Below are 22,700 nucleotides of genomic sequence, written 5' to 3'. Positions count from 1 at the left end.
GCAGGTTTGCAGGGGCTTGGGGTAGCTTGACCTACTGCTGAGGTGAACGGCAAGGGCATAAGAGTGAAGGGGCTTAGCTTCCACCTCAGAATGGAATCAGCCCCTCCACTCTGTGCTGGCACTGGGCCCCAGATCAGAGAACCCTAGATGTCAGCCCTGGACAGAAGCCCTGCCGTGTCACACACAGGAAAATTGAGGCATGGAGTCAGTCCATCCAGGGAATAAGTGAAACCAAATTGGCTGCATCCTGGCCTCTCCCTTGAGCCTAGTGGCCATGTCTGAGGGTCTCAGAGATGCTGCCTGGTGGTCCCTCTGCACCCCACTTCCAAAAAACACAGGCCCTCTGGTCTCTAAACAAAGAGCAAGTGATTTACATATTATTTGCATGTTACTAATTAGACAGAGAGTGAGAGATTCACTCAGCCCCTTCCCTTCAGGTCCCTTGTTCTATCTCACTCTTCAAGTCCTTCTTCCTTACACATCTGTTGACCTCAGCAACTTCTCCCATAATTCCAGCTCAGGCCTCACCCCTGAAGGCCCTTACCTAGCCCCAGCACAGCTCCCCTGTGTAAGTGTTCCATCACAGTTGGAAAAAGTGCCCGGTGGGGCTTTAATATGTCTATCCTGAGCAGAGGAGCTTGGAGTGGGTTACAGTGGATAGGGAGGTGAAGGGCTTTTCAGCTAGATGGTTTCTCTAGGAAGAGAGGGAAGTGAGTTCTGTCTCCCTGTAGCCCAGGGGCCATCCGATCAGGACATGGGAGTGGCAGGGGAGGTGTTCCTAGGGGATCTGGTGGGCAGGTGCCAGCTGCATGCTCCAGGCCTGCCCCAAGCCTCTTGGCTGGCAGCCACACCAGCCCTTGGAGGAGCTGGCTCCTTCTTTGAGGGAGGGGGAATCCTGGGAAAGGTCAAAGCATACCCCTTGGCCTGGAAGCCTAAGATGGATATGTTGAAGGAACCATGCAAGTTGCCATGGATCCTCCAGTGAGGGCAGCACATTCAAATTCTCAGAGCTGTTACTGACCCAGCCCAGCCCAGAACTTGTGTGGCCCCTGCTGAACAAGCACAGCGTCTCCTTGAGGGGAGGCTCTCAAATATTTCCTGGTAATGAGAGACCACCCGTCTCCTGCAGACAGGTAAGGAGGAGAGGGGGGTCACGGAGAGGCACAGATTTGGCCACTATCACCTCCCATCAGCCTCCTCTCCCCTCGAAACCAAGGCTGTGCCCAATACTTCTCCCAGGTGAGCAAGAAGGTACCATGTTGCAGCCAAGACAGGTGCATTTATGAGATCAAGCACCCTCACCCCTGTCCTGGCAGAGCTGCTGCGTGGCTCCATCACAACCACAACTGGCTCAAGGGAGATGCCAGGAGCTGGGAACATCCATGTGTTGGGATTCATGGGAAAACCTGGGCACAGCTCAGGCTGGCAGCTTGTAGAAACCAACTCTCGCTGGTTAGGTGAGGCCTCTGCTCTTGTGCAGCACTGCCCCTGGGCACAGGCAATATGAGGGGCCTCAGTGCCAGCCTGACCTGCACAGCTGCGCACACATCCTGGGGTGCACAAGCGTACCCTCCATCTAACTATGTTACTTCATGGAATTCCACCTTTCCTTGTTTCTTGGCAAAATGGGAAGTGGGCTAGGAATGTCAGTGTCACCATCCCCAGCCCGGCTCCCATTTGCCCATGACAGCAGCAGTAGGAATCTTCTTGGTCCTGAGTGGGGAAATCCCAGCTCCTTACTGGCCTACGTGACTCCCTCTTGCACCAATTCCTCTGCCCTGGTAGTGTCTTCTGCTTGTGTGTTCTGTGCCGCTTCCTCATCTGGTGTCCAAGCCAGGGGGAGAGGTGGGAGGAATGTGGGGTGATGCTACAGGAGTGGGAATAGGAAGGGTGGATCAGATACTGTTCGATTTTGCCCGGGTCCCCCTGGAGCACTGCTGCTCATTTAAAATTCCGATTTAAAGCCGAGCGGCTCTTTAAATTTCCACATTAGCATGCCGCCCTGATGCCAGGCCAAGATGTTGGGATGGATTTGGCAGGAACGCCTCCAACAGCGGCAAGCAGCAGCATTTGCCAGCAATAAAACAACGCATGAATAAAAGAAGGCTGGCTTGGCAGCAGCAGCAGCCCAGGTAGCTGGGTGAGCCCAGGAGGGGCCCTCATATTTGGGGGCTCAGAGGCATGAAGGCCTATGCGGGGGCATGTGTGAATGAAGGTCTGTATGGTTGTCCTGGCCTTCAACCTCAATCTGTGCCTGCAGTGGAATCTGGGGTGAGGGCCCAGGCAGGATCGATGTTTCTCCCCTGTGCCTGCCCCACCCCCTCCCCCAGGGCTATCTTCTTGGAAGGGACAGATGTTGCCTTTGATGAGGACACAAGGACTTGGCCCACAGCCTGAGCTGCCCTACTTTATTTAGGGCCCAGAGAACAGGTGGGGTCAGAGAGAGCGATACTGTCTCCAGTGACTTCCAGATCCATGACCCCAGGTACCTGGGTGCTGAGGAGCACTGCCAAGATGAGAGGACTGGATGAGAGGCCACCAAGAGGACTGGTGCTGAGCTGGGTTGGAGAATCTGGGCTGGATGGTTACTGGAAGGGGGGGTAGCCGGGGGGGCAGTGGCAAGGTGTTGCTGGGCCTGGTCTGACTTTAATTCCTGCAGAATCATAAACGTTGGTTGAGGCCAGGAAAGCAGGGCAGCAAAGAGATCAGATAAAGCCATGGGCTGAAGGTCACCTCCCAGAGGTCACCTCACTTGTTAGGGTCTAGTGGTGAGTTGTCTCAGCCTGTCATCTGATGGTCACCAGAGGAAGGAAATTATTCATGTCTGCAGAGCACTGTCCAAGCCCCAAGAGACTTGAGGCTGCTGCATCCTGTGTTCCTCTGCTCCAGGTCCCTCTGCTTGGTCCAACCATTCCCTTCCCTGAAGTCCAGGGAGAGAGGACAGGAGCAAACAGCAGGCTGGCAGCAGATGGCCTCTGTGGTCTCAGCTAAGGCAGCAAAGAGGTTTTTCTGCAGAGCATCCTTCTCGGGTGGAACCCCTCCTCCTAGCCCAGCAGTGCTCTCAGACATCAGTATGGAAAGTTGTTGGGACTTAGAATCTTCCAGATCCCTACAGGAGTTGTAGAGCACACAGGATGGGCCCATTTCCTGGGATTTGGGAGGCCCTGTCCTGCTAACTCTTCTCCCAGGAGAGTGAGGTGACCAGACCTCCTGGGGCCCATGTTCTCTGGCCCACTCTGGGGTGAGGGCATGACAAAGAAGCTGAGTTTAGACCAGACCAGTGTCCTTTTGTCATTCATTCATTCAACAAGTATTTCCCAAGCAGCTGTTTATGCTGGGCACCACACTGAGCAGTGGGAGCACACTGGTGAGCCAGACAGATGTAGTCACTGCCCTCATGGAACTTCCACTCTGGCAGGGGATTTCCTCTGGCGGGGAAACAGGACCACTGTTCAAATGACCGCACGAGTGAGGGTGAATAACTGCACTGCGTGATCTGGAAGGAGATCTGCGCCATGAAAGTGTATAAATCAAGAGGCATGGCTGAGTCTGACTTGAGGATGAGCTTGCAAAGGAGTCAGAGAAAGAGCAACCAGACGGTGGAGCAGAGCTGGAGGGGACATCACCGAGTCAAGGGATGTCCCTCCTCTGGTGACCACTGACTCGACTGAGCTGAGTGATGCTGAGGGCTCACGAGACTCCTATTTGCCCTGACGCCTCACCTGCCTGTGGTGAGCTCAGGTGAGAAAAGGGTCTGGCATCATGCCTGCATCACAGTTGGTGCTCTGTAACGCTAGTTCCCTTTCCTCCCTCCCCTCCAGGGACCCCAGGCTTCTGGAGCAAAGAGCCCAGTCTCACCTCTTCTGTCAACTCAGGCCCCCACACCCCAGCCATCCAGACCTGCATGAGGAAGGGTGAGCCTCTGCCTGTCTCTCCACACTGCTCCTTCCCACGGAGCCGCGCCACCGCTCACCGACTTCCTCCTTTGTGCTGATCTCCCCAAAGCAGGGCTGGGGTCTAGGTCCCAGAGAAGATGTGGTTCTGGCTTTGCTCCTGGGGCTGAGTCTGAGGAGGGACAAGAGTTGGAATCCTCAGCAGCAACCAAAGCTGCCCGGGGTGAAGCTGAGTGTCTTAGGTAAGGTTGGGGGGAGCTGGGAAGGAGGGCTGCCCACCCAAGGCAGCGCAGAGCCCAGAGCCTTTTCCATTGCAGACACCCCATCTGTCTCCCGCAGAAGGCTCGGGTTGGAGGAGGTGCCGAGAAGGGGGGTGTGGAGGGTGGGATTGTAGGCTGGGAGCTAGCATGACTCAGTGAAGGTGCTGACTGGAGAGCAGGGTGGAGGGTCAGGGCGAGAGTCTGAACTAGAGGGCAGAGGTGGGACTGGACACAACAAGGTGACAGGGACACCGCCCTGCCGCTCTCGCCTGACAGCTTTGTGCTGGGTTTTGACTTATAGCTCCAGACCCCACCAACCAGAGGGTAGAGACTCACACCCCTCTGGCTGACAAACCAGGGGGTCAGCTGGCCAGAAGGGGCAGTCCTGAGCACAGGACCAGGCTGGCCTCTCGTTTCCTCCCTCTCCCAGGCCCTGAGATAATATTTACCCTGAGAGAATATTTTAGTCAAATGTGGCAGTTTTCAGAGCTTTTTTTTTTTTTTTTAAGATTTATTTATTTATTTTTTTTTGAGGCACGTATTTTATTTATTTGTTTGTTTGTTTATACAAGCACTGGGTACAGTCAGAAGCGCGGGAGGGTGAGAGAATTCACCAGAGCCAGAGCGGGGAGCAGAGCAGGCAGAAGGACCGAAGTACACTGCTGAGGGGAGCAGCGGGCGGCAGGAGAGGTCTGCGCGCCATGTGGGACCCTCCTCCGGTGGCCGGGGAGCAGCCGGTGATGGAACCGGCACCGCAGAGGCCGCGGGCAGCCCCGCAACCCAGCGCTCAACCGCTGCGCCACCGGGGAGGCCCAAGATTTATTTATTTATACATAGAACTGGGGTGTAGGCCAGAGGTGTGTGGGAGGTGAGAGAATTAACCAGAGTCAGGGTGGGGAGCAGAACAGGCAGATCCACTGAAATACACTGCTGAGGGGAGCAGAGGGATAGACAGGAGAGGTCTGCTGCGCCATGTGGCTCACCTCCCTGGCCAGGCATTGAACTCATGCTGCAGTGGCTGGTGATAGCTTGATAGTGCTGAGATTTAACCCCTTATGCCACCAGGAAGGCCCAGTTTTCAGAGTGTTTTCTTTCATATATTACTTTAACCAATCCCGCTAAAGTCCAGGGAAGTAAACATTGTTATTCTTGATCAATAGATGAGGAACAAGGGGTTTAAAAGATGAAATGAATAATAACTTGGATCACAGGCGAGTCAGAAAGGGTTGGGGACGCCAACCCAGGTCTCCTGGCTTTACATGCAGCCTCAGGCCTGGCGTCTAGATTTTGGAGACACTGTCCAGCCCCCACAGTCAAATCAGGGCTGTGGTTTCCTAGTAGAGAGCTTGGGAGAATGGAATGGGAACCTCTGGAAGCTGCCCAGGGCCCCTCCTGGATACCCACATCCAGACACCAGGAAACTGGACATCCCCTGAGGGGTGGCGTCCCCCAGAGAGAAACATGAGGCTCTGGGCTGGAAGTGGGCAGGAAGGAAGGGCAGGCAAGGGGGTGGGAGTGGAAAATACCAGCCTAGGAAACAGCTCCAGGGCCTGCAGCAAAGGCCTGGAATTCCTATAGATACCCAATTTCCTTGGTCCAAGCTGTAAAAAATTTCCCCCACTACACACTTAAGAGAATGTGATTTCACAGCTTTCCTCCCTACGCCACTCCTGCCTGTTTGGAAGTTCTTTGTCAGGTCTAACTTTATTTCTTCAGGCTGTAGCTGGATCCCCCCAAAAGCCCTCTGAGACCGGTGCCAAGGAAACCTAAGACAGGGCTTCAGTTATTAAATATAAATAGACAGGGAAGGGAACTGAAACTAGAGACAGATATTATCTCTCAGTCCCTGCAAGTTATTAGGACGAAGGCACTAGGGGTTGCTAAGCAACAGGTCTCCATAGAGGACAAGGCACTGCGAGGAAAAGCCTCTTTTGACTGACTATTGGGGTGAAAGGGTGGGGAAGGTGAGGGTCAAAGGACTGTAACTGGCAGGCCAGGCTGCTGGGAATGGCGGGTTTGTCCTCCAAGACCTGCCCAGTTCCCCGGCCCAGCCGACTCCGCCCTTACAGCCTCCCGGATTGGTGGGAGGAAGAGGAGTGGACACTCCTCCCTTCCTGCTGGGAGGAGGCAACCTGGTTTCTATAGCAACCCTGAAACAATCCTGGCCTTGTGCTTATGGCTTCTCTGTAACCCCCTCACGGAGCACTGACTATTGTGGCCCCTTTCCTTTACCCGCCCCCCCCCCACACACACACTCTGATTGAGAGGCAGGGACCATAGAAGAGTCAGCGGTGAGGGTGCCGCAAAATCGGCCTCACTTGGTGACCTAAGACTCTAAGGTGGGGGGTGACTTTTAGGGGAAAAGGCTTCCAGGTGTCCTCCGACCTTTGGACCTCCAAAGGGGCTGCAAAAAGCAGGGCCGAATAGTGGCACCAGGTGCAAACTCTGGGCCCAGTTTTGCTCCCCAAAGGCCAGAATGGACTGGGTTTGGAGGTCAGGGGAGAGCGAGAGGGCGGTGCATTTCGTGCCCCTTGGCTACCCAGACCCCCATCCTGAGGTCCACTGTCGCGGAGACCCGAGAATGGAGATATAGAACATTAACGTATGTCAAGTATAAGTGAGTGGCACCGAGGGGCATAATCTGTTTTTCTAATATGACCACAAGCAGAGTGTTAGAAGAATTAGGCCGACAGCTGCTGGTCCCCCCGCCCCCCTCTTGCTCTCCCTCTCCCTTCCTCCTCGGCGTTTGCACACACCAATGGCAGCCGAGCCCTGCTCGCGATTTCTCTTAATCTTCCTCCGCCATCCTGCGCTCTTTCCGCAGGCGGTGCTGCGAAGCCGGCAGAGCCCCGCGTCACACCTTACTGCTCTCTGAGATTGCTCCACAGAGAGCTCAAGGAGATGGCAATTCGGCGCTGATGCCGGCTGGCAGCAGTTGGGAGAGGGGAAGGCGGTGAGCGAGGGAGGAGGGGAGGGGGAAAAAGTTGGCACGGATACCAAGTTTTTCCCTAGAGAGACATGGGGGGGGCAGAGAAGAAAAAGAAAATGACACAGAGAAAAGGAAATGAGAGAGAGAGAGAGAGAGAGAGAGAGAGAGAGAGAAATGAAAGTTCGCTCAGGCATCCACATGTGGGCCTGCCTAGCCCACCTCACTCACGACCCTCCAAAGATCACGCCACCAGTCGGGGTTCCCACCCACCGCCTGCCCCGCGCACCCTGACACTCGCTCCCAGACACACTCCCAGCCAACCTGGAAGTCAAGAGCAGCCGAGGCATGTTGTGTGTATTCGTGCAAGTGCGTGTGTGGCGTGTGTGTGTGTGTGTACGCCTGTATGTTGTCTCTGTTTTGGATCGCAGTAGAATGCAGTATGTAAATGAGATGGTTATTACCGCAATGTTCATCAAGCTGAGCCGAGAAGACATTAATAGCCTGATGAATATGCATGTGAATTTGTTAATTAAGTTAATTATTCTGCTGAAAATGCATTCGTCTTCCAAGGACATTTTCCCAATGATTTTTACATGCTCTAGCCATTAGTCATGCTATATTTTATCAGGGAAATGAGTTTGCTTAAGTTGTAAAAAAAAAAAAAAAAAAGGAGCGAGAGAAATAGAGAAAGAAAGGAAGAGGAAAAAATGAAAGAGGAGAAGAGGAAGAGGTGTTGAAGCGGAGAGTGCGAAGGCATCTGAGGCCAGCCGGAAGTTTGAGGCCCAGCTGGGCTTTTGAAGCCTGCCCTCGATTTTTATGGGTACCTCACTTTACAATTTTTTACCCTTTTTTTGATGACAAACTTTTTTTTCCAGTGCCAAATTTCCAACACATTAATTAATTGTTGTAGCCAATTAACTGTAGTTGTGCAAATGAGTTTAGCACTAATTACCATGCAGTGCCTGTAATCACATAAAAAACTTGCTGAGAGAGAGAGAGAGAGAGAGAGAGAGAGAGAGAGAGAGAGAGAGAGAGAGAGAGAGAGAGGAGGAAGAGGAATGGGAAGGGTGTGGTGGCAAGAAAGGAGGGACCTGGAGTGAAAGGGCAGCCAAGGAAAGGGAGTCAGCGGGATTCCGGAGCTGCTGGTTAGGGGGCATCTCAGCTTCTAACAATCAGGGCCCTGCTGGTTAGGAAGCCTCAGTGAGAATAAGCGTCAGTAAAGAGCAGCCTCCCTTTGTCTAAGAACTTCCAACCAAAAGACAGACACTCAAGACAGTTCTCTCTGGATGTTTCGATGATGCGCTATCGTTGCTGTAAATCCTGAAGGTCTCAGTGTTTATCGTCATGACTGGAACTACTAGGTAAGGATGTGGGTGCCCCTGGGAAAAGATAAGCCATTTCTGTTGGGTGAAGAGAGACAGAGACAAGTGGCCTGTGATCCCAGCCTGAGTCTGGAACGGTAAGTAAATGCGGGAAACTGTTGAGTTCACAGCCATGGGAAGAGGCCAAGGGAGAAATCGTAACATCAACCACAAAAAGCCAGTTCCAGCAAGGTGGGAGGAGGCAGCCTTTGGCCAGACACAGCTCCCAGGAGAGGAGCCAAACCTTCTCTCCTGCAAGTTGGCATCCCCACCATCCATCACGTCTGGGCCGACTCTAGGTTTCCACCTGTCAGCTTCAACCAGTGCCCAGAGGCAGAGGGACAGACCAAATGATTTCTCGAGATCTTTCAGATGTAGCTGCCCACGACTGCAGTAGGAGGGCAAGAGCGGTCGGTGGTCAAGGTGGGCTGGCGGGCTGGGCTAGCACTTTTGCTTCCACTTGGCTTGTCCCTGCACCGTGTCCCAGACGTTGAGCCTGCCCCAGGTGTATGTGTGTGCAAATGACCTATAGTTCCCCACATATACAAAAAAATAAAGGGGGAAGGGGTTACATCCACCTCACCCTTCCAGCACAGAGAGCTCAGATCCTCAGACACATTCAACCTCACGTTTGCAAGGAGCCCAATGGCTCATCCTCTGACAGACCAGATCTCCCCTTTCCGTCTCCAGTTTGTGAGTCTCGGACAGACTGCTCCTGGGCTCTATGTCCACTTCAGCCTTGGTCTCCCCCGGCACGTGGAAATTTCAGGGCCCCACACCATACTGCCCTCTGCTCCACCACAGCGCAGCCCTCCCAACCTTTGAGTAGTTAGCTGTGAGGACCTCAGTTGCCAAGCGCAGGCTGCTCTTCCTGATACCAATATTTGTATTGTTCCACTCATACCTTCTTACTAGGAACCTGAGTCAGGGTCTGAGAAAGTCTGCTGTCGTGGAAAGAGCCCTGTTATTTCAGACTCCAGGCGCTTCTCTGCGACTTACAGCATGTGGTCACAGGAAAACCACTTACCGTGAGCCTCACTTTTTCTCATCTATAAAATGAAAATAATAGTAGAGCCACATGTGAAGGGTTAAGAAGCTAATAATTGTGAATATAAGACTGTGAACAAACCAAGGGAAATGAGCTATTTCATTAATTGCTAGTAAGTACAAAGTGAGAGGACAAAGTGCTCTTTAACAGGTAAGCGGTTAAACAAACGTGGCACCTCTACGCTGCATACAAAAATAAAAGGCGCAAACCATTCGTAACACACGAGAACAGGGACGACTCTCTAGGGAGTCACACTGAGTAAAAAAGCCAGTCCTGTAGTTATATACTGACTCTTGTTTTAAAATCATGTTAATTGAGGTAAATGTGGTTTATATCGTATCTTTGGGGGTTATAGGTTAAAACTTCCACAAATGCATATCCTCACACCTTGCCTACCACGAGTGCTCCAATAATCCTCCACCATGTTTCACTAGCTCCCCTCCCTCCCTCCCTCCACCCCGTCACCCTCTTTTTGGGAGCCTCAGTTGTGCAGTCAGATGTTCAGTTCATTATTGGTTTGATTTTGCCTGACCCTTTGTTATGTTTCTCTATATTCTACATGACTCCATTTTTGAAACAACTCTTAGAAGTGGAGGGCAGGCTAGGGCTTAGGAGGTGAGGTGGGTGGGAGGGGAGTAGGTGTGATTATAGAAGATCATCCTTGTGTTGGACTGCTCAGTGGCAGACAGATTTCCACAGGTGACACAACCACATGGGACCTGACACACGTGCACACACACAAAAACCAGTGAGGGGGGAATCCGCACAAGACTAGTGGACTGTGCCGATGGCGATGCTCTCGCTGGGCCAGGGTAGTGCAGTTTTGCACGATGTCACTACTGGGTGAAAGTGGGGACAATGTACAAGAGACCTCTCTGAATTTTTCTTACAACTCCATGAGAACATATAACGACCTCAATTTAACAAAAAGCTGTGATGGATTATTCATGTCTCTTCTGGGTATTGGAGGGATAGGGGCCTGGCCTTGGGCTCCCACGGTAGAATTTCAAAGGAGATGACTAAAAGATATTATTCTCATTAGGTACATCAATAAAATGATCATCACCATGGGGAGGGGGCATATTTGTGTCTGTTGATCCAATAACCCCACTTCTTGGCTTCTCCCATGAGAAAATGTGTGAATTTTTATTTAGGATGTTCATTGCGGCATTATTTATAACAGTGCAAATGGAAATTGTTGAAAATACAGGATGAGCCCTAGAAATCATGGCATATCTAGGTGACAAAATAAAGACTTTAAACATACTTTCAAAAATTATACCTAGCACAATTCCTGGCACGTAGTAGGCACTCAATAAATGGTGGTTCTCTTTACTGGGATGTTCTGGGTATCAAGTGAGTTAATGAGGGTAAATGTACTTGACAAACGACAAAGCGGCTGGCTCACACTGGGTGTGCTCTCCTGACGGCTGCGTCCCCCAGATCCCTCCTAGGTAAAGCTGTTCTTCCAGGTAGAACACTGCCTGAGGAGTTCCGGGCTCGAGAGGCATAGGAATGGGGGACCTGACTTCTTGGAAAGGCTGCATCAAGGAATTAGGCCTACTTCCTTCCCAGCAGACTGCCACCCCCTCGCCCCCACTCCACATCATGAAATAACCATGAACATTCTTCCCAGCATAGACACATAAACACGTTTGGCCAGGAATTCCAGGAGATTCATGGGGACTCTGAAGCAGCGTCAGCCGTGCTGCCTCCATGAAAGTGGTGGAGTCTGCGGCATCCCCTGCTGTTGAGCGAGTGCCTGCTGAGCATCGCTCGGCCCTAGGTGCTTCACACATCTTACTTCACTAAATTCTCTCCACCACCTTCAGAGGTTGTTCATCTGCATGAACTGAGACAAGGAAATTAGGACTCCAAGAGCTGTTAAGTGACTTACCAAGACGGCACAGCTGGAAAAAGCAGAGGACCGAGCAGGGGTGCACTGTGTGGACCCTCACTGGAGGAGCCCTAGAAAAGTAGCACTGTTCTTCCTGTGCCCCATAGGTAGGGAAAGAGTTGACCCCGTCCCAGACAGAAGAAAACCTCGGAAGGAAGTAGGCCCATTCTGCAGTCTGATATCCCAGTTTTCCCACCTGTCTAACCTCTGTCCTTTCAACTAAAATAGAATCCCATTTCCATTCTTCTGTTCCCTGTGGGGATGGTGAACACACGACCTGGTGTGCCTCCATGAAAGGTCCCAGCCTAGGAGGGGGCAGAGCAGCTCCTCTTGCCCCAGCTTTGTTGAGGCCTAGTCTAGGATGCCTCTTGGACCTGCCCCCAAGGCAGCAGACCAAAAGATGAGCAGGAGAAATGGAGCAGGAAGACAAGCAGGCAGGAACGGCCCAGTCAGATCAAGGAGACCAGCTTGGAGGATGGCCTGGGAGTCTTTTGGGATCTTGATGCTGGACTTGGGGTGAAGCTGAGGTGAGTGGTTTTTCCTGCCAAGTTCAGCAGCCAGCTTCGTGTTTGATGTCTCCGTGGCCATGAAGGCCTGGTCAGCATCCCTCACACGTGGGCCTTTTGTCTCAACCTGACATCACTGTAGAAAGGAGGGGCCGGGTGTCTTGCCACTCTGTGAACTCCTGTCCAACACTACTTGCTCAGGACCACGCAGTCCCATGGGGAGCGGGGTGCAGCTTCACAATATCCAGAGAAGAGAACAACCTTGTAAGGAACCTGCTGGGGTCCCAAGGCTAGGGCCAAAGCTCTTTTCTTTCAACATAAGAGCCAGGAGGCAAATGGAGTCTGAGTCTGGGCACACAGGTTGGGGGAAGGGAGGTATCTTCCTTTTCTCTTCCACACACCATTTATTCTGTTGCCCACTGCTCACTTTGGTTTTCCTCACCCCATCTATCCAATGGCTAGGAGAGGGTTAAAGGCATGGTATGGGCAAGCTATAAATTTCCCATCAGTGTGGGGAGAGTAGGACTGTTGGCAGGAAGGGGGCTGGGCTGGGGGGGAGGGGGAGCTGGGAAAAAGCCAGGAGGTTGTCTCTAGGTAACAATAAACACTGCAAGCAAGGAGCAGCTGTTACACTTACTCTCTCTGCATCACAATGCTGAAATAACACTAATAAACCAGTGTGCCCAATGCATGGGCATACACGCATTTAGGGCCTGGCCCCACCGCACCTTCAGGGCTGCCCTCTGCCTCAAGTCAGGGCTCCAGTGCCAATGGACATACAGGCGTGGCCTAGCTGTTCTTGTGGGGTGGATCAGTCTCAGAGTTAGAGGGTAGCAGAGGCTGGGGATTCTTGGTTGAGACCCTGATGGTATTCACTGGTGAAAAGGGCTCACAAATGGAGTAACTCCTAGCTGGGAGCTGGGAGGAGAGAAGAGTGAGAGAGAACAAGTGTAGGAAACAATTTCTTAGCATGTCCGTTCAGATCGGAGAGGATGAGGTGGTCAGGAATGTTGGTTGAAAAGGAGGTAGAAAAAAAGGGAGAGTAAACGAGGTTTGTGAGAGAGGAGACTATGGTATTGAGGAGTGATTCCTGTATTTCTCTCGGGGTTGAACACCCCACCTCTGCCTAGATCCCACCTGGTGCACGTGTTGGTTCAGTTCACGACTGGGTTTTATTCCGGGGTCCCAGGAGAGCTGGTGGAATGAAGCTGGTCCCATTGCCCTACAGATGAGTGGCTGATCTGTCCCTTTCTCCAACCAAATCCATCTCCGGTTCTCCAGGAGCACCCACCAGAGCGCCTCTTGCTCCAGCAGGAGGGCAGACCTGGCAGCAATGAAGGATAGTAAACAAGGCATGTAAACGCTGCAACACAGTGCTGATGTGACACTGTCAACAGGGCGCCCCATGCACAGCCCTGCACCCTCAGGGCTGCCCTCTGCCTCAGGTCGGACCTCTCACGAACTGTCCACCTCCTCAGCTCCTCCTTCCCTGAGGTGAGAGGGTGTTTATGACTGTGCATCTGGACACACTGGCATCCAAGATCCCCTTTTCCTCTGCTGAAATCAGGAGGCCCTTGGACACATAGTTGGGGGCATGGACAGTTCTCCAGGCCCGCTCCAGCCCTTTTCTGCTGACAGGCCCTCCAACATGTCTCCTATTGGAAAGGATGGAGAAGATATAACTGCCCACCTGGCCTGTTAAGGAAGAGGGATTCAGCACCTTTGAAGATCTGTGGTGGCTGTTTCCAGGGAGGGAAGCACTGAGACCAAGTGGTAATCCTTCCAGATTCCAGTATTATAATAGTGTTTAAAAAAAAAATCCTAAGTCACCTTAAATCGTCTGGATACCCAGAGCTCTGACAGGCAAGGGAGGGCGGGGAGGAGTGGCTGTGTCTGCCTGGAAAGCCCCTCTGCTGGACGGAGCCCTGGAGCAGCGTGCAGCCCCGTCGCGTGCGGATCCACTCTGTGCAGGCAGCAGGTACAGTGGGGCAAGAACCGGCCTCCTGTCAATCCTTTCCTCACTGGGAAGCCTCTTCCTGGAAATGCTCAGCCTCCCTCCTTCTCTCCCATTTCCCTCTCTCGTCTCCTGGGTGGGACCTCTCCTTGTGCTGGATTCCAGATGCCAGACCTTCATCCGCAGAGCTCAGAGTGGAGGAGGAGGGGGAGAAAAGAGAGTTCCAGGCCTGGACCTCCTTCCCCTCTGTTGTTTTCATGAGCCGCCTCCACTGCTGTGAGTCACCAGAACTTTGAGCTCAGCAGAGCTGCAGCAGCCGTCTCGTCCCCACCCCCCAGCCAGGCAGAAAAGTACCCAAAGGGCCCCAGGGCCCAGCATCTTCCTACTTGCAGGGCCACAGTCCCTTCCTTCTCCCCGAAGAATCTGTAGATACATTGAGATGAGTGAGCAAAGGTGTGCAAAGCCCCCAGCCAGTGGTCGTGCTGGAGCAGAGAGCCGGCTGTCTGCACAGCAGAGCAGATCGCCAGCCAGGAGAGCTGGCACGCTCCCCCCGGCATGCCGCCTTGTCGGCATGTGAGAGGGGGCGTGGGAGAGGATGGGGTAAGGAGGCTGTTTCAGAAGCAGGCATCTCCTCCTGGCTCCCTCTCTGGCCATGTTTCTTCTCCTTGGCCTCTCTCCCTGGGTGCTGATGGATGGCATGTCAGTGCCACCTCTGAGATACCTTCTTGCCTCTCCTTCGCGGCTTTGGGAGTTAGCGAGGGGACCTGCTCGGCAACCTTCCAGGTGTCCAGGTAGGAGGTTCAGGCATCCAGATCCCTCACCAACCGGTGGGACACACTGAGGGAGAAGGAGGAAAGGGGCCCCATCAGAATAAAAGCTAAACCCTGGGCCAACCCTGAGCTCTTCACCAGCCCCTTCCTCTGGAGTGCAGGGGATTTTGGGTGCTGCTCCCTCTTCCGTCCATTACCTCATGTCTACCCCTTTTTGCTCAAATCTGTTCGCAGTTTCTTCTGGACTCCAGAGTGGGTTCCAAGCCCTGACTCCAGGACTGTAAATCTGGCATCTTTTTGGCTAAACCTCAGGAGTGTGAGACAGGGCTGGTGGGAGTTGGGAGGAGGGAGGTCCTATTTCTTAGAGAAACATCCAAAATCTAGGTGGAAAGCTTCAAGTCCTTTTAGTCACCCCAGTTTGTCTCCACAGATGGCACAGGGGTGGACAAGGGGTGAAGAGGGCTTATAGAAAGCCTGGCCCCTCTCCCCTCATTCTTTGATGCATGTCTTTCCCTGATGCTCTGTTTCAGAGCAGAAAAAGCAACTTTGTACATGGGACGATCTAATTACCACCCCCTGACAACATTCAATGTGAGTGGCCTGCGGAACAGGTGGGACTGCAGGCCTGAGTTCCCAAATGTCCCCTCATCTTCTCTCCAGTTTCAGGTTCTCCATCATCACAGACAAGAGAATCTTCCTTCCCAACAAACTGGCACAGTTCTCCCGGACCTGCACCCCTGCAGGCCCTTGGAAGCAGGTGGGGAACTAGATAGATTCTTTCCACACTGTCTAGAAGGTGGGAGGATGCAAGGGAGCCTTTCTCACCTTGCTGGCAGAAAAGACAAGAGAACCAGACAGCCAAGAAGATGACTCCAGGGTCTAAGAAACAGGGAGTGGCTGGGGGAACCTAGAAAACTGCACTGGGCTCTTCCCCTGGGGCTCTGGGGAGGTAACATGGGGTTACTAGGTACAGCAGAGGACTATTCTGGGGAAGGTGTGGGGGACTCAGACAGCATCAGTTTCTAGTCACACTGTGCCATCCTTGCCCTGGTGCCAACATAGTCTCATGAAGCACAGAAAAAAAAATGTTGATTTTTTTTTTGAGGAAGGAAGGAAGATTCCAAGAAATGCCACCTTTGGCAACCTGCTTGGAAAGCCCGATTCGTCCCTTCCCTACCCCAGCACCTGAGCCTCAAAAGAGCAGCACAGGGTTAGGGAGAGGGACAACTTGCCCTTCTCTCCAAGGTCTTCCACCACCACAGGAGCAGCTTGCCCACGAGCTCTGGGGCTGTGGAATGGCGGGCATTCAACAGCACTTCCAGCTCAGCCTTTGGGGCCTTGAGTTTTAATTCTGTCTCTGTTCTAGGCTGAGATATGGGACAGGAGGTCTAAGATTACTCTTCACCACTTTTGGGGTATAATTTTCTCTAGCAATTTATATTGTGGCAGAGAAATTTGTGACGTGGGCTCAAAAAAGGCTCAGTGTTAACACATCCTTGGAGTGTTTATTTTTCAGATAAGGACCTGGGCGGTTGGTGCAGTTCCTTCCCTGTGGACCTTATAGATTATGGTGAATCCCATGCGACTATGGGGCTCGGAGGGGACCTGTCTACTTGGAAGGAAGAGAATGGAGGAGATGACCTCTGAGACATTCTGTATGAATGCACCCCCACTCCCGCCCCAGTCATGCATCTGCCTGACTTCCCCGAGGTGCCCCCAAGACTCAGGCCAGAGACGTGAGGCTCCAGGCAATGGAGAATAATGCCCGGCCTACCTCCTTCCCTTGACTATCCACTATCCTCCCCATGCCTCACCTGCGTGCCAACCTCCCTCCCTCCCTACCTTGGCCTGTGCTCCCAGGACTCTAAATCCAGGAACACAAAGTATGTCCAGGTAGGATTCAAGTAAGTTCCTCTCTGGGTCTCCATTTCCACATCTGTAAAATGAAGGGTTTGATAAGATGAGTTCCAAGTTCTCTTCCTTACAACAGTGAGGTTCTATGATTCATCCCCCAAAGGCACCAGGCCTCATCTGCATGCTGTTTTGCATGTAATCTCCATGGCACTTATTTTAATGTCTAAATGTACAGAAATATCTCTGAACCCTGCCCTTCTCTCCCCAGTCACCACAGTCTCTGGTTCTATGGTCCCTAGCTCCTGTTTCGTCCAGAATCTCAAACTGTCCCCACCTTCCTGTCACAATTTCACAGCCCTCGCTAGGACAAATCTGACTGGACAAAATCCCAGGAGCAAGAAAACAGCCTGGCCTAGTATCTGGCTCTAATTCTGGGCCCCAGACCTGAGTCACCAGTATGGCTCCATCCTTTCCTAGAGGCACTAGAGGTTTCGGGGGAATCCTAGCACCTCTCCCCAGTGCCTCCCCTCCCCTCCTCCTCACCTCACTATTTTCCATGCCAGAACGCAAAGTGGCCAGTGATTGATGGGCCTGGGTTCCTGGTAACCGCACCCAGTGGCCCAATCCTCCTCCCTTACCCAATCCCTCCCCTGTCCCTATTCAGAGATCAGATTGTCTCATGTTGGTCCCTGAGGTCCCATTAATTAAAAATACATCCAATTAAATGGCAGGTGAAAACGTGCTATTGGAGCTCTCCACCCCCCTGCCCCAGCTTGGTCTCCCCCCACCCCCCTTTTAAGGCTCAGCTGTGCTTTGAGCTGAGAAAAAAAAAGAGAGGGGAAGAAAGAGGGAGAGAGAAGAGGAAGACATGGGGTGGGGGTATGGCGCGGGGGTGGGGGGTCTACTTGAACCTCTGCCAGGGTAGCATGTGCCAGCCTGGGAGGGTGGCACTGTGCCCTGGTGTCTAATTTCTGGAGGTGTGAGTAGATGCAGTCAGCTGCGTACCTACCTCCATTCCCTTAAAGGGGCAGAGGGAAGTCAAAGGGCATGGCTGGCTGTGCTGCCCTCCTCCCGGGCTTCGTGGGTGAAGGGCAAAAGTGTAAATGGGGCGGGGGGGTGTGCTTAGGAAAGGGCTATGTTCAGGGGTTGGGAGAGTCTGAGGCTCCCATTCTTGGCACATCCCTGTTCTTCCCCAAACTGCAAAGAAGATAATGAGGAGCCAGCTGGAACCCAGGTGGCAGGGCATGGCGATGCCCCCAAGCCTGGCGGTGCCTACCCCTGCCCACAGGAAAGCTGAGAAAAGAACACAGGGAGGGAGGAGACATGATTTGGGTGTGAGCAGATGGGTCAGACAGATTAAAATATACAAGGATGGACAATTGTGTGGGCACCACACCATCCCGCACCTTACAGGTAAGAAGGTCTGTAGGTATCTGTCCTGTTTGCCCTTTTTGAGGTGAAAAGCAGCGGGAGTAGGTGAAGCCCCTCCACCTGGCTGCCTGGCAAGCTGTGACAGGGCACCTCCCCTGATGAGCACTGATCACCCTCATGTGCCTCCACATTTACTATGTCCCCAGCATTTTATCAGATAAGACACCTGCCCCCCACACCCCACCCCAAGCAATGCAGAGCTCATGAGCACTGAGAGCTGCTGGGAGAAGAACTAGGAAAGAAGGGGTAACTCAGGGTAGCTCTCAGAATCCAGCCAGAAGTGGGGGTGGGTTGCCGACCCAGGGCCCCCGCCTGGCCTCCTTGGCAGCCTCAGTACCTCCTCACTTCACTTTAACGCTAATTGGAGATTTTAATCTGCGCTGCTGCTCTGCTCAGGGTGCTGGGGGGAGCGCCAGCTGTGCAGTAATTCCAGCAGCACCGACTGTTTAATCAAGCTGTCCTCCTGGGGAGGGGCCTGCAGGCATGGGGGTAGGAGGGAGGAGGAGAACCTCTGTCCTCTCCCTAGCCTCATGGAGACAGAGGCTCAACTGTGGGGTCTTCACCCCCAGAAGGATGCCATGCCACTTGGCACCCCTGGCAGAGCCATTACACAGTGTGAGGCCAGTGAGACCGTGTGAAACTCATGGTCGAAGCAGCCCCTTCCCCATGCTGCTTTCTGGTACCTTTTTTGGCTGAGAGTCCTGGGGTGTCCTCTAGCCACTTGGGCTATAACACGGACTAGCCTGTCATGAGCTGTGCAGATTTGTGCTGGCGGAGGTGATGGGGTCTCAAGGCTAAACTTCCCCATTCTCTCAGTTTTCTCAGTCCTCTCCCCAACACTCACTGGCAAAGATACTTCTCTTACAACAATTGTAAGATGTTTTTCTCTGAAAACCACAGATAAGCCTATTCTCTGGGTTGAAAAGTGACTGCTTTGGAGGCAAGGGGACTGTGGGACGGACAGCTGGAGGCCAAGGGTGAGGGGTGCCTATGCAAGGAATTCGGTGCCTAGAGCTGGGGGTTTCCACATTCAGCTGGGAACACACTGAAAGGTCAGGTCACAAGAGCAGTGTTCAGGGTCTCAGGTCATTAGGAAGAACAGTGGTACTAATTACCCTTATGGTTTCTTGGGTCCCAATTCTCAGAATCTCTGGAGTGGGGGTGCGCTTCTAATTCCTGTCTTGGGGACAATGTGTCCCCTTCTCCCCGGTGCCCCAACTCTGTCCTTTAAGAGACATGGGTTTTAACTGGTCAGCAGCGCCCTCGTGTGGCAGACACCAAGACTGCAGCTGCCCCTGTGGCCCAGCAATATTGAGCCATCAGGCACAGGAGGTGCTGAGAGGTGGGCATAAATGCTGGTGCTCTGTGTCACCAAGGTACCTCACGCATGCTCACTGATTGATTATTTCTGGGGACATTACCTTCTTTCTAATACCTGCCCTATCCTTCCATCCACTCCACCGAACCTGCTGCACTTCTAACTCAAGGTATTGTGCCCACCAGGGGAGGGAGCATCTTGCCCAGAGTCTGCACATATTTGGGCCTGCCTCTTGTGCTACCTGGATTGCAGGGGTGAGAGAGCGGGCCTAAAGTCAAAGGGGTCAGCTGATGACACTCCAATGCCCGAGAGGCAGGAGAGTGCTGGCCCCCTGCCAAGCCTGTACAGGTACCGGACAAGCTTCCACCTGAGCTTGAGATAGGGCATCACCTAGCAGTGGTTTCTGCCCTACAGCAATGCATTCTCCACTCCCTGGGCACGTCTAGGAATGAATAGGAACAGATTCTCAGAGCTAAGATCCTTGTCCTGGCAAATAGTCACCAGATAAAATGCCTTTGCCTCAAAAGATTCAGGTCTGCAAGGACGCCCTGCCACTAAAGAATGTACATCTGGAACCTCAGACCCCAGAGAAGGACTGCCTGTCACTAGACCCCTCCTCCAGAGTCAATGCCATCCGTTTACTCTGCCCACACCCACTAAAAAAATGAGAACTTGTTCTGAACTATAGGAAAGGGATGGAGATTTAACATCATGAAGGTCTCTCTACAGATTAGGAAGTTACCAATGCAGGAGGTAAGTCACCAAGCCCTCCCCTTATTGGAGATATTTAACAACAAAGAGAATTACTCCCAGGGAGAAAGGACCCTACTTGGGACCGGAGGGTAGGGAGAGGAGCATACCTACCTGCAGCAGCAAGGACGGGATGGGCACTGGAGGCTGGCAACCTGTCCATCGAGGATGGAGAGAAGCAGGCCTGTAGGTCTCTACTTCTGGTGTCTCTCACAGTGCTTGGGCAGGTGGGGTCTCTCATCAAACCTGGAAAGGAAGTGGAGAAGCTGATGAGAGGTAGTAAGAGGGGATGGCTTTATCCCATGTTGACTCAGAAGGAAGAGAGAATAGCTTACTGGGAAGGAGGCGTGGCAGAGCTGTGTGTGAGGAGCTGGGTCAGCGGGGCAGGAGTTGTGGAGGAAAGGCTGAGAGCGACCGACATTAGTACCCCACAGTCGAGGAACGTCCATCAGCAGAGTGGGTCAAGAGGAAAGACCAGGAATGAAATGACAGCTGGTGCCAATAGAGGGGTTTATCCACTCTAGCCAGGAGGGAGAAACTGTTAATCAGGACACCATAATGGGGCCAAATAAAAAAGCTAAGGAAATTCCTCTGGAGATCTTTGGGAATAACGAACTTCTCTGAGACTGTGTGTGTGTGTGTACTTCTCTGAGACTGTGTGTGTGTGTGTGTGTGTGTGTGTGTGAGAGAGAGAGAGAGAGAGAGAGAGAGAGAGAATCCCTTTACAAAAGCAGGCCAACAGCCTCTAATTGGCCTTAGGTCCCTACCTGGCTTTAGAGTCTGTGAAAGAGATTGACTTTGCCAGGGCTCCAGATGCCAGGTTACTGATGGACATCACCCAATTCCTCAGGGGCCATCCCTCCTTCTGCTGCTGCCACCTGTAAAGGAAGACAGTTACATTAAATATGAGACAAGAGGCCAGACACCCAAGAGGGCCTCTGCCCAGGGAGCAGGGACGGTCACTGCTCTTCCACTTCTCTCAACCCTGAACTCAAGAAGGATTCAAATGAGCCTAAAATATGCTTCCAGAGGGAGAGATGGCGCCTCTAAGATTCCTACTGCGGAGGAACTGGCCTCCAGGCTGACAAAGGAAAAAAAAAAACAAGATTCCTATACTTAAGAGGGAAGTCAGACATTCAACAGAAATGAAGGTTATGATGCAGACATGTAAAGAGAGAGAAGGTTCAAGGTTAATGCAGGAAGGTGACTCCGGAGAGGCCACTGAGCTCTAGATTAGATCATCAGCTTCTACTCAAGGTCCTCTTGTATAGAACAGCTTCTTCAAGAAGGTGTCAGAAGCAAAAAAAAAAAAAAAAAAAAAAGTCATTAACTATGAGACGGGAGATGTCAGGACAGCAGACTTGCAATCTGGGGCTGTAGGTCTACCACACATCCCCTAGGTAGGGGTGAATTTGCAGGGGACCAACTCCACACTCCTATGCTACCAGTCAGGGTGTGACGGAGAAAGGGTGCAGGATGTACTAGGATCTATTTCTCTGTCATCAGTAAACACTGTTCTGCGACCCCCGGTGCCTCTTGCCCTGCACCCATCACTCTATTTCGAAGCTGCCTTTCTGTCTCTAAGACTCTGCTTTCAACCTAGACACCCTTCAGCATTGCCTGCCCTGCTCACCACTGGCTCCCAGGCTCACATGCTCGGGAAGCAAGCGCTGGAAGGAACTACAGATATACACGGGAGGTCAGAGGTGGGGGAAGGGTCTCATCCTAGAGTGAGCAGATCTACACAATCAGCCACATGTCAGCCCATTGGGCATACCATTTAATACTATGGAGTACGACACACCACCTTCTTTCTGCCCCAGCAAGGAGAAAACCAGCAACTCAATACTGAAAAAATAAGGGAGAAGAATAGAGCCCCCTCCATTACCACCATGTTCCTGTAATCTCAGTGAATATCTCATTTCAGAACTCTATAATCCCTTCTCACATTCAGACTCCCCTTCTCTCCCCAAAGATAAGTATATCCTTTCTTCCTTCTTTCTGCTTTTACTTTTCAATATATATAGCCACACTGTCATGCAAAGGAACTTGAATTGAGATTTTTCTTAGGCTCCAAACCCCAGAGATGGGGGCAAAGTGCTCCTTGAGCTTCGGGGTGATTTTGACAACTGGCTCCTGCTGAACTAGAACTCTTTGGCTCTAATAAAAATTACACCAGTACATTTTGTGGGTCATTGTAAGATTAGTCTTTGAGGTAAAAATATATAAAGTATCTCAGTTTTTCTACTGTTTTTCAGATCTTTTCCCCCTCAACATGCCCCCCCACCCCACTCCGCTACCCTCCCTACCCTAAATCTCACTTTCCTTTCTTGAGGAAGCGCAGGGACCTCAGGAATTAAGGACTCTGTACTCCTGGAGGTGAAGAGTCTGACCTCTCAGGTTCTAGTCTGGGTTGACTGCTGCTGACTAACTCAGTGGGACTCTCTCAGGCAAGGCACTTCCCTTCCCAAAGCCTCAGTTTCCTGTTCTGCAAACTGAGAGGTGGAGTTAGGGGATCTCTAGGGCTTCTTTTTAGCTTTGACCATCTACGAGGGAGAAGACGTATGTGCCCTTCCATCAGGAAGTGAGACTTTCTGGCCTTCACACCATCTCTCCCTCAGAGGCCTGCTTTTCTCATGCTGGCTCAACTAAAGGGACAAACAAGTCAGCCCAGTAGGAGGGCTTCCTTTAAATGTCAAGCTCCTTCCATTGAGAAGAAAAGATATTAA

The sequence above is a fragment of the Talpa occidentalis genome, unplaced genomic scaffold (genome assembly GCF_014898055.3).
Source record: "Talpa occidentalis isolate TD23 unplaced genomic scaffold, MPIMG_talOcc4v2.1 talOcc4.7, whole genome shotgun sequence".
NCBI classification, from domain to species: Eukaryota; Metazoa; Chordata; class Mammalia; order Eulipotyphla; family Talpidae; genus Talpa; species Talpa occidentalis.
Note: the sequence above shows the minus strand (reverse complement) of the source record.